Source organism: Rhea americana, unplaced genomic scaffold (genome assembly GCF_003343005.1).
Source record: "Rhea americana isolate MKP2758 unplaced genomic scaffold, rheAme1 scaffold_7, whole genome shotgun sequence".
NCBI lineage: Eukaryota > Metazoa > Chordata > Aves > Rheiformes > Rheidae > Rhea > Rhea americana.
In genome coordinates this window covers 3,143,826-3,156,484 of record NW_028186867.1, presented here as the reverse complement: position 1 = coordinate 3,156,484, position 12,659 = coordinate 3,143,826, and the positions used below count along the sequence as shown (strand labels likewise).

The 12,659-nt window shown below is 39.3% G+C and overlaps 1 protein-coding gene across 2 annotated transcripts in view; it reads right to left on the bottom strand.

Moving 5' to 3' along the window:
• Window positions 1–1,669, bottom strand: part of PNPLA4 (patatin like domain 4, phospholipase and triacylglycerol lipase) — a 26,788-nt gene extending 25,119 nt beyond the window's left edge. For both annotated transcript variants that reach the window (XM_085321468.1, XM_085321469.1), the window contains exon 1: window positions 1,567–1,669. The gene's annotated coding sequence lies outside the window, so the exon portion shown is untranslated. The remainder of the gene's footprint in view (window positions 1–1,566) is intronic.
• Between the last annotated feature and the right edge of the window lie 10,990 nt (window positions 1,670–12,659).

The window sequence follows — 12,659 nt, the reverse complement described above, 5'->3', positions numbered from 1 at the left end:
CTCTCTGAATGGCAGCACAGCCCTCAGGTGTGTCAGCCACTCCTCCCAGCTTGGGATCATCAGCAAACTTGCTGAGGAGGCACTCCACCCCTTCATCCAGGTCATTGATGGAGAAGTTGAACAGGATGGGACCCAGYACTGAGTCCTGGGGGACGCCACTAGCCACAGGCCTCAACTAGACTCCACGCCATTGATCACAACCCTCTGAGCTCTGCCTTTCAGCCAACTCTCAATCCAYCTCATTGTCCACTCGTCTAACACACACTTCCTGAGCTTATCTAGGAGGATGTGATGGCAGACAGTGTCAAAAGCCTTGCTGAAGTCAAGGTACACAACGTCCACTGCTCTCCCCTCATCTACCCAGCCAGTCACTCCATCACAGAAGGCTATCAGATTGGTTAAACAGGACTTCCCCTTGGTGAAYCCAKGCTGGCTACTCCTGATCACCTTCTTTTCCTCCATRTGTCTGGAGRTGACATCCAGAAGGAGCTGTTCCATCACCTTTCCMGTGACAGAGGTGAGGCTGACTGGCCCAGAGTTGCCTGAGTCCTCCTTCTTGAAGACTGGAGTGACATTGGTTTTCYTCCAGTCCTCAGGCAYCTCTCCAGTTCTCCAKGATCTTCCAAAGATGATGGAGAGCGACTTAGCAATAACATCCGCCAGCTCTCTCAGTACCCGTGGGTGCATCCCATCTGGGCCCATGGATTGGTGGATGTCTAGCYTGCCCAGAAGGWCTCTAATCCTTTCCTCCTCAACCAAAGGAAAGTCTTCCCTTCTCCGGACCTTCTCCCTCACGTCCAGGCTACAGGATTCTTGGGGGCTGCCCTTAGCAGTGAAGATGGACGCAAAGAAGGCATTCAGTAATTCTGCCTTCTCTGTATTCCTCGTCACCTGGGCCCCCGCCCCGTTCAGCAGCAGGCCCACATTTTTGCTAGTCCTCCTCTTGCTGCTGATGTATTTGAAGAAGCCCTTCCTGTTGTCCTTGACATCCCTTGCCAAACTCAGTTCCAACATGGCCTTAGCCTTCCTCGCTGCGTCTCTACATACTCTGGCTGCATTCCCATAATTCTCCCAAGAAAATATATGACTTCATGACTTCACCGTGTCTGCCACAAGACATGGCCTACAACTTGATTTTTTCTCTCCCTTTTTTTGTAAACAACCAATATTAACAAGCAAAACAGAGCCAAAACTATGAATCACAACTTCTTTGAACAGTAAAGACGAGAAGCCAAGTGACAATTTAAGTGATCGTAAAATAAAGAAACGTTACTGCTTCTTTTAAAAAAGTAACAGAAGGGCAATTTTTAAAGCTGGCCACATCCATTCCGGTTTTAACCTCACTGCCCAAATCATTTCAGTTTCCCTGAGCGGTGTATTCCTGCCTCAGWCCCGCACGGGAGTTTTACGCGGCCTAGGAGACAGCAGCAGCGCCCTGCTCCTCCAAGCGACCCGGCGGGAGCCGCGCTCCCGCGGGCCGCTCCGCCGCGCTCGTTAACGGCCACCCACGCGCCCCACACCGCCGCCGGCCCCTGCGCGCGCAGGCCGCGCCGCGCCCTGACGCACCTGACGGCGGCGCGCGGCCTCCCCCGCTCCCTCCCCTTCTTCTTCTTCTTCTTCTTCCTCCCCCCCTTCCACTTCCTCCTTCTTGCCCGCCCCCGGGGACGTTCGTTCCTCGCCCGAAAGCTCGCGAGACTGCCGGAAAATGAACCCCGCCCGGTGGCGCTGCCCCACCGCGGGGGTGGCGGGAAGCGCTCCCGAGGCGGCCCGGTAGCGGCGGGCGCTGGCCGCGCCGGGAGCCGCCCCTGCGCCCCTCTGCCGTGACGCTGCAGCTCGCGCGGCCCTGTTGGCCGGGGGAGGGGGACAACGGGTAACCGCGACGGCCGTTAGGACGCGCCGGGCGCTGCCTCGGCGGGCGCGGCGGCTGGTCGCGGGGTGGGTTGCGGGCGGCCCCGTTCAGCTGTTCGGCCTGGTGGCGGAGGGMCGTTTCTCACGGCACCTAGCGCTGCCAAGGGGTTTGTGGCTGGAAGAGCGACCTCGGGACGGAAATAGTCGTGGTAGCTTATGAGCCTCTTTGGCCTGCGTGACCTCTGTGCTTGGTGCGTGGGAGGGGGCTGGCACTGCTTCGGGGTACGCGGAGGTGCAGCTATTTTTGTGAGGAAAACCTGCTGGATAGCTTCGGGTTGTTTTAAAGTGGGTGTGCAGCTGTGACATTAGGCATCTTTCCTGGAATGAACTGCTTTCTGTAGTTGTCTTTGTCCAGAGATCAAGAAGGATTTCAAGGTAGCTAGCTTARCTAGGGACACCTAGCTTGCAGACACTGAAAGTAGGCCAGATCAATCCCAGCTGTGACACTCAGTGGTAGATGCCCCTGTTGGATGTCTARCAATGAAGATCAATTGCAACAGCTCACTGTGCAGAATCACTTTTCAACCATTGCTGATCTGAGCTAAGTCGGAGCCAGTAACACAGAGTTGAAAAGACCCTGCGAGACGTAATCCTTCTAGTGTACTTTTGGCTTTCCAGTTCAGTTCTAAAGTACTAAAATGGCAATATAAGATAAGGAGCTATGTCACTTCAGGGATGCCTTAGGGGAACCGGGGTTGTGTTTATTGCAATSAACTGCAAATGGGTCCAGTAAAATACAGTAATAGTTCATGAAAGCTATACTTGTAAAGCTGCTATCTTTGACCTCTGTTTTTCTGGAATTTGGTTTTCAGTTCGCAAAATGGGGTTAATGGATTTTAGTTTCTAGCATGCAAAGTGGAATTGATTAATTTTGGCAATTTTTAAAAAATGGCTTCATGGATAGAAATCTTAGTTTTATTGTTACTTACAGAAAAATGCAATAARACACAATTAAAACACGTAGTGTCTTGTTATTTTCTGAAAGTTATAAATACATGCATTTTCGTTATAAAATACTCTGTGTCCTCAAAGGAGCTGCTTTTTTAACAATTTAGACCTAAAAGGGTAGGTACTAAAACATTTGAAGTGCTGGGGTACACTTGAAATTACACACAGTTTAAGGTGAACAAGTATCTTGAAACAAGGCAAATGCCTGTTGGAGGGGAATGCTGAAAACAAGTTGAGAAACTTGTATCCAGTTTAATTTGGCCCTTTTTTCAACTGTTACATTTCCTATTCTTTCATTAAAGTACTTGCTTAATAAATAATGATAAAGTATTAATCTGTGCTTCAAATTAATGTTTCARATAGTGTGGGATTAAAGAATATCCACCTTCAGAGATTTGAACATTTGCAGGGTCTTTGACTTTTAACTTACTGCTTATCAAACATGCCTGTGAGAAATGGAATATGTGAATAAAAATTATGCATGTTTTTTCAGTAATTAATTTACCCCTAACATCTTACAACTGTTCATTGATTTGTAATGGTGGTATCCTAAGGTAGAAAGTATGTGAATAAAAATTTGTAGGATAATTTCTACATGGAATCATGCAAAACATTTCATTGTATAGAGACTACAAAGCCTATTGTAGCATAAGCTGGAACTGCACCTGCTATCCTATTATGAATCAGCAGAATTTTGAAGCCATAAATGCAATATTTAAAAAGTAAATCACAAGAAAATTCACTTTTATATGTATGTGTGTATGCTATCAGTAATTTAAAGTGATTAGAAATGAGAACAACAAATGTACTCCTGCGGATTTTAGCACTGGAAGACACTGATGTACGTATTTCTTGTCAGTGTGAGGAAAAATATTAAATGACTCACTAGTAGGATAAGAAYGTGTATGTTTACAAAATACGAAAATGTTATAGGCATCTTTTTTATTTAATATGACTTTGAAATTGCTTATTTTGAGTCTTTACCAGTTGCCTTGGATTTTTTTTTCTATAGGATAGCTAGTGCTAAATCTAGCTCACAAGTTAAAATCTTATTTTTAAGGAAGGGCATAATCCTAAGGTACACCAACAATGCAGGAATATCTGTGAGTTCAGGCCCAATTTTCACAGGAACATAAAGAGTGGCTCTCTGACACTTCCTCACAAATGGTAATCTGTGAAAACTAGACACAAGAGAAGAAGGTGGATCCGAGTATACCATCCACTAACAGACTCCTTTTTTCCTCTTCTCTCTACCCTTTTCATGGGGCTGTTACTACTGTCTTTTATCCCATTCGTATGTTAATTTAAATGATTACCATGATTAGCAATAGAAGTTATCACTTCAGCTGATTCAATAAAATATTTTGTTTCTCTCCTGGCTTAGGAAGGAAATTTTTAAATAGCAAGCGTTTCAGAAACAAAGGAACTTCTTATTTTACTATGTAATCATAGATAAGCGCTGATTTCCTTGAAGTCATTGTTTGCCACAGTCTTTTCTTAACTTTTATTAAACCTGTTTGTGATATACATGTAGTTAGAAAATAAGCTCATCCCCAAACAAAAATTGCTGSATTGCATTGCCTGCATACAGGGCTGCCTATATATCTCTGCAAAATTAGAAAGTTCTGCATCCAGCTTTCTTACAGAAGTGAGGAAAGCAGTCTGACTCACCGCTGGAAGTAAATTTCAATTTACCATGAAACAGAAGAACAGTTTTCATGGAACTGATGGAAATTTAACTAAAATGATTGTGTATAAAGTTCTATTTTCTTTGAATTTTCTGTATATTCATAAATAGTCCTCTAATACTTTACAAGAGGAGAGGAAATTTTGTTGGTTGAGGATTTATTCACACTGAGATTCACTGCAGATATTTTGTGGGAGCAGAAAGAGGAAGCAGCAGCAACAGCAACAACTAATTGGCTTGCAGCCCAAACGGAGCTGCAAGGAAAAGGAGTTGCAAAACATGGAAACCTGGTATTATCTTCTGGCTACTGAAGTGCACACAGTAGCCAGACCCTCTCACTATCCCGGTTTCTATCATCCTGCACTGGTCTCCCCATGCTTACAGAATGAGCTTGTAGACGAGAAAGCCAGATAAGCCTTAACTGTGGAAAAGACTCTTGCTTTAATTGTAGACCAAGGATTCCTGTTCTGATGTGTAGTATGCACTGATGTTGTAAAGACCACACTTCTGTCTAAATTGATAATTTAGTTGACAGCTTTGGCAGGTAGAAAAATGTCAAGAGGAACCTYTAAATTCTCATCCTTCCAGATACCTGTTAAAGTGTAGAAGTAACCTCTTGTTCCTTCTGCACTGTGTCTGGTCTATTCATGCACTGGAAAATTAGTAATGTAGATTAAGGTTTCTRTTTTGATGATAACAAAACGTAATTAGGGCTAGATCCAAGTATAGGCAAAGCAAGTAATTGTTAAGGACAGAATACTGTTACAGAGGGGGAGTCTGTCTGTCTCTGCAGCTGCACTCGTCTCTTTAGCAGCAAGTGCAAATAAGCCTAATTCTTCAACACCATATCTCCTACCCATCTCTTATCTTTTCCTAAAGATCAGGGTAGATCAGACCCTTATCCTTAAAATTTCAAAGCTTTTACCTGCTGTGTGCTAATATTTAGATAAATTTGTCCATATTCAGCATTTTATAGCATGACATAAACCTTTTAGTCTTTGTTCACTTAGAGTCAGTCATAGTTGCCAATTTCTTAAGAATAAAATGCACCCCTCCTTTTTCCCCCAAAAAACAACACTGACATAGATTATGTAACAATTTAAATAGTTTTGCAATATGGTGTTTATCAGAACAGGTATTTTGGAGCACTGGAATAGTTAAGGTACAACTTAATTGGAGCTGTCTAAAATCAGTTGCTTGAACAGGCTAAGTTGCAAAAGGAGCTTTTGGTAATATGACTCTTATCTTTGTTACAGTTTTGGTCAGGATGATTAAGTTGGTTAGTGATGTGATTACTGTGATGGGCTACTGCCAGAAAGACTGAATTCTTACTTCACAGATTGATCTTTATATAGAAAATGAGAAGGCATATAAGGAAAATCAATTAAGAGTAAAACTTAGCTTGAAAGCCTTCTCTTGCTGACAGAAATGTGATGCATATTATTCAGAAGTGTACATATTTTAAAAATATGTCTGCTACAGAATGTCTCCTTCTTATAAGCTCTCTATTTTCATGGACAGGATATAAGATCCTGATCTTGGATGGATGTCATTAAAGGATTTAGTGCAGCATTTTGCAACATTAATTCAAATTGGCTTGGATCCAAACATGGATTAAAAACTAACTAAAATTCAAAATGACTTATTGCAATGTACCAGGATTTGCAGAAATATCTGGTGGTGTATCACAGGGAAAGGATAAGCTTTTCTTTTGTGGGTAAGCCAGGGAACAGAGAAAGTTACTGTTGAATAGCTGGCATTCAAGCCCATGGGTTTGTATGGTAGCTACCTATCCTAAATCTTAGCCACCTAGACCTTACATCCCGTGTCACATCCTGAAAAAGAATGTAACTCCCTCTCTCTCTAACCCTGTGCTGCAAAGATCCAAGGCCGATTTCTGATACTGCACAGCTACATAACTTTGTCTCATACTTTTGAGAAAATATGGCTAAGTTGTGAAGAAAAATATCAGAAAGTTTGCAGGGTGAGATAGGAAAGGTTTCATACCATGTGAGATAAGAAAGGTAAAACTGCAGACAGAGGTAAGACAAGGGAAAACACCAACATGGAGAAGTATAAAATTAAATAAAATAAAATAAATAAATAAATAAGAGTGTCAGAAGATGGCAATTCAACACTGAGGCTCTGTTCCAGGAGCTGACCCTTCTTCTCCTGACCACCTGTCTGGCTAGCAAAGAATCTTTGGGTGCCTTATAAGGAGCAGTGAGCATATTAAAGCTTAGCCTAGTAGCTTGTTAAACAGTAGCTATCATATGTATGATAGACCATGAATATTTGCTTTATACTTTTAGTTGTGTATATCCTGCTTGTAGAGTCTCTCTGCACAGGTAGTGTCCAAAAAAAGGGACACAAAGAGAGATGGGTTACAGGATATATAAGTTCACAGAAGGAACAAATTAGGAGTTGTCCCAAAGAACCTATCCTAAGTTACAATTAGGAAAGCCGGATCATAGTTTGCCAGATGTCTATTGAACAACTATTTTCCAGACACAGCCTTGTGGTCTGCCACGTCAGGAAAAAAAAATAGTGTGAGATAGTTGTGCTATTTGTTTGCTTTTAGCCAAGAAAATCATTCCAGGCAGAAGGCTAACATTCTTAACCTCTCTGAGCAAAGAGGTATCAGCCAGATTATCTATTTCTATGGTCTTTTCTGACTTTCTTAAGTAGCTCGCTGATTGAGCTAAAGCTTCTAAATATATGTATGGGCACTTTTCCCAATAATACTTCTGTAAAGCAAAATATTTTTTAAGCATTGTGCTAAAATACAATGATTTATTAYTAACTAACACTTGTGCAGTATATTACTATAAAATGGTTACATTTGTTGAACCTTACCACTTCACTCCAAGCATGAATTAATTTGATTGAGTTTAGGCGTATCCAGTGTAATGTACTTACTTTATATGACATAATTTACAGACTGAACAGCTTCTACTTGATTTAAACAGTAGTGGTATAGCTTGGTAAAATCTAGTTTATGATGATTAGGACTGAGTTACATGTAATAGTTTTTTTTTTTTTCATAGTTGTATTTAATAAAGCTTGTCTTTTTCTTTGATTTTTGATTGTTCACCTGTCTTTCCTACCTCCAGTTTATCACTTGGATGCCACTTAAATTGACTTTCATCAAGCTGTATAGACAAGGTGTGCTTGACCCTTCACTGTTATTGCCATGCACTGTTTATCCGGAAGATTTATTTTTCATTAAAATTGAGCAAGACCACCTAACAATAAGACTGAGTTTTTTCCCCAGGTTAATTCRCAGCCAAAGAGTCATTTTCAAAGATGACAGTTTTAAGTTACTTCTAAATATCAAGAGGAAGATAATTCCTCCTCAGTTTCTTTAAGGCCTCAACTATTGAGGTTGAATAGATGAGGATTATTTAAATCATGCATTTGATCTGATTTTTTTTCCAGATATCCTACATTGTCAGCCTTTTAGCAGCTTTATAGTCTCTGTCGTAGCAGTCTCTGAAAGTTTGGTTCATGCTCATATATTATCATCTARTTAAAAAGCTATTTTCAATACTCATTGTCATAGTAACACTGATAATGGGAAGTAAGATAGAGTTAGCTTGTCTGTTGTGGTATATAACTGATGAATTCAGGCTGGAAAAATATGTCTTCCCTGGCAGTCATCCTGTAAAGCTAATCTTTGTTTTCTTTGTCACACACAGCAAGTGTACCAAACATTTTGTTCAAAGGGAATGATAGTGAGTAGAGCCATTTTCTGTTTTCTGTCCAAAGCCAAAAATCGCAGGTCAAGATTTGCTTTATTTTATTAAAAATAAATGTAAATTTTGAAACAAAGCATTGTTCTGAAAAGAGAACTGGAATTTTTCATTTTGAAAAGATCTGTCCTATTCATTCTGGCTGAATAATTCAAAAATTATTCATTTGTTTAGAGAAAACTGAACTATGATATGCATTGGCAATAAGCTAAATCAATTCACATCATATCTTAAGATGAAATGACTCACTCTCTGAATGGTCTCTCTTCTTTAGATATCTGGGTTGGTTGAATTAGAAGCCTAACAGTTAGATGCCCAGAGCAATTCATATGAATCCTACATTTATGGACTTGTGTATTACTGGAATACTGGGAATACTGTAACAAATTTACAAGAGAGGTGGAGAGCCTAAAACTTGCAACTTTTTTAAGTGGTCTCTTTAGGAGCTGGTGGTGATCTCAACAGAAAATTGTTTAACAGACTTGTGTAACACAATGGAGATTTAAGAGAACAATAGCATGCAAAACAAGACCAGTGCAGGATATTTGTTATCAAGATAATGCTAGATGAAGAGAGTTGTTATATATTGCAAAAACAAAAATCCTTTCCTTCCTCCTCCTTTCCCTCCTCCCCCCCAAAAGATCATTGCTTTCTGAAGGACCTTCCTCTTTAAGGGCCTGACTTGCCGCATGCCTGGGGCAGGGGGAGTACAGCCAGGGAAATCCCCACTTAGGGCTAGTGCAAGGGCTCACTGCACCTCTCATTGGGACGTCCAGGGCATCATATTCCATCCTAGTGTGTGCCATGCCTCTCTGTTTAATGCAAGAATGAAATGAGACTCAAAGCTTTTACCAAGGGGTTATAAAGTTCTCATAGGGTGGAACCCACTACCTCCCAGCTAAGAGCTGTTCCTGGCTACCTTATTAAAAATGTCACTACAAACATTTCCTTCAGGTAAGATCTGCTAACATATTAGGAGTTCTTTAGCTATTAATCTGAAAAATGACACAATTTTCAAGACCCATCTGCATCAAGTCATAAATTTAATGAGTACAAAACAGTCTGCAAGTCCATTTCATATTGTGTGTGCGCGAACACATACATGTACATATGTATATGATGCTTACGCTATGCTGATTCATTCCAAAATCATGTGACAAATCAAAGAACCTTTTGATTGTAAAAGCAGTTGCCTTTCCACTTTATTCTCTTAATTTAAAACATTTTTAGATTTCTTATTTCCATTATCGGAATAATTTGCATGAAAAAATAATGCAGAAATGGATGACAATCGTCTCAGACTTGCACAGCTGTCTGTTTTTTAATTTTGCTTTTAAACAATTTCTTAAAGCAAATTGTATCTATCAGTTAGAGAAAGTGATTCTTTGTGTGGATTTTCCACTGCAAATCATAACAAAGTACCTTGATCCAGCTTTTAGGAGTTTCTGAGGTTACAATCTAAACAGTAGATGGTGCTGCTGTTTGCCTAGTCTGACTTCATAGATCAGCATGGCACAAATGCATTTATCTTTTTTGAGTTTCCAGTCCAATAGTACTAATAGTTTGGCCAAGGAGTCCACCAGAAATCAGCAGAAATGCAAATCTTTTCTAAATAAAACGTTCATTATTGTTAGAAGATTATTTTGGGGTGGTGGGGGAACCCCCAAGAAATGATTATAAATCTACAAATGCAAATCAGGTATTTGTTATATGTTACAAATTGTCTTTAAAAAATTCCTGGCATTCTTATGATATGTTGAACAAAACATAGTAATATATTTTTTAAAAAATTAACAGCAGTCATAATAGTGTCTTTTTTTTTTTTCTGTAGCTGAAAGTAAAGACGTAAGTGACAATGAAGATTTTTGTCAGGAAGTCTAGAAGTGATCTTGGTATCTATTCCCAGTGGTTTCTAATCTCCCAAGAATGAAGGGTTTTTTTTTTCATATATCCCAAAATATAAAAGTAACCCAAAGGTATGCACATAGTTTGATATTAGAAGTTCCATCTTTAATAAATGCTTATCTAAAAAAACTAAGTTTTTTTTTCATGTAACTAGACTTTTTTGTATTTCCTCTTTTTATTTCTTGGTATGTTGGGTGGGATTCATCCGAGCAAAGCACATAGGCTACATTCTAGGCAGAGATATTTGAGTTAGACATTCTAAGCTGCCTTAATGGTCAGTGAAGTCCCTTTTCAGATTCACAGCTGACTTACCCATATTCTTCTCTTTACCACTTCCTCTGAAAACCCTTCTGTAGATGTTCTGTTGTTTATTTTATTAAATACATATAAATGAGTCCCAATGTAAGCATGAGAAGAGCTGTATTTGTAAATGACAACTCATTATCATTTCTTTTGCTGTGTAGATTTCTTCCGTTCCTTTACAGGAATTCCAACTCAACATCCAAGTACCTAGGTAACTGCTTTGCATCCTGCACAATCCCTAATATTTAAACTCTACTAGATTAATAAGTCATTAAATTTTTGCTAGTGATTTTCTCTGAAATTACCTTTTATTCCTTGTTCTGTATGCCCCTCTGCAAAAAGAATTTTTATGTGGATTTGTGTAATTACAATAAGATTTTAAAGTCTTTGTACTTTTGATAACTTCCCTGAGTTGTATAATATGCAGATCAGTATTTGGATATGTAGTTACCATAATTTGTCTTTTCCTCTGCTTTTCCATCTTGCCATCTGCTCTCCTTTTATGCTTTATGTCACCTTCTCATTGTTTATCTCATCTCCCTTATTTTTCACACATTAAACCAAGTGAAAGCATGTACAGCTGAAGACTTAATGAGCATCCTTGCATCCTCTCCATTTATAAGTCCTTCCCACATATTTAGTACATTTTGCATGTGAAATTTCTAAAAATAATGTTGCCTGGTAGAAACTTGCTTGTAACAGCATTTGTTTCTCTGTGCCTAATTAAGCAAATTGGCACTCTATATTTTTGTAAAAGGCTTTCTATCAATTTCATAGTCTATGTTAAGCATTTGTCAATGTAGGAAAATTATGGTTAATGGTGGAATATGACTAATGAAGTGGATTAGTTAAAGCTCATTAATTCTTTGTAGCTACTGATTCAGAATTAAAGTGGTCATAATTGAGTTTGTAGACATAAACAATGTTTGGAGGTTAAAATGGAACCCTCAGAATACCACAAAGAGTGTTCATTTTTGTATTTCTTTGGATGGAAAGGTAAAAAGAACAGTTAAGACTTTGATTCCTGTACTTGGACAGGAATATTGATCTTTGTAAAAATATATATATAKAGAGAGAGAGAGAAGACAGAGAGAAAAAAAGCACACTTTGTGAATGACATAAATAATCACTTCAGCTATTGGGGCTACTTTTGATCACCATATGACCTATTTGCCTCCCCTCTTTGTAAAAACATAGCGCTCTCTTTCAATTCAGGCAGTATATAACAGATCATCATGGTCTCAAAGTGCTCACTGGTGATGTTTAGACACCAGAGAGACTTGTTCTATCCTTCACCAGGTAGCATACCTCAGAAGAACATGATTTCTGTGCATTATATATACATATAATTGCATCATCACTAACGTTTAACTTCAATGACTCCTTGAAACATACTCAACTGAGAGGCCAAAATTAGTTTGCTCATTTACCCTCACAAAACATCCTTCTCTTTATCTAAAAGTAAATATTTTGCAAGGAATTGTGGCAAGTTCAGCGCAAAGCAAGAGAAAACTGCAGGGCAGTAGGAAAAGGCTTGGTAAGACTGAATGGGAGATTGTGCACTCAGAAGATAACAGAAGACAAAATGATCTTGATTTCTGTTCATATTTTCATCTGATTTGCCACGTTTGATATTGGATTATTCCTTTARATATTGCATCTGTCTCTTTTGAGTTGTAAATTAGTTCTAGTGACCGGCAACGTAAGAATAGTAGTACATTCAGGCTAAAGTAAGAGGCTTCTATACTATTTCCAAAGAAATATACTCAAAAGGATGAAGGAGGTTTAGATGTGCTATTGATTTCTAACCAGTTTATTTAGGCTGGCATCATAGCAATTTAAAAGTTTTAATTGAAGAAGAGGGATAGTGTAGTGGTTATCATATCTGCTTTACATGCTGAAGGTCCTGAGTTCAAGCCCCAGTGGAACCAGCACCACGAAATCTTTAGGAGGTTGGACTAGATGACCTCCAGAGGTCCCTTCCAACCTTACTAATTCTGTGAATAATAGTTAGGTATTGGTCTCACTGAATAAAAATTCACAATGTTGTCACAATCTGGCATGGAATTCATGTCTCATATGCYATCTAAATCTCATTCAGTTATGCTATCAGATTTATCTCCAAAAAATGGACATTCTGGTTATGGGATCTAGCT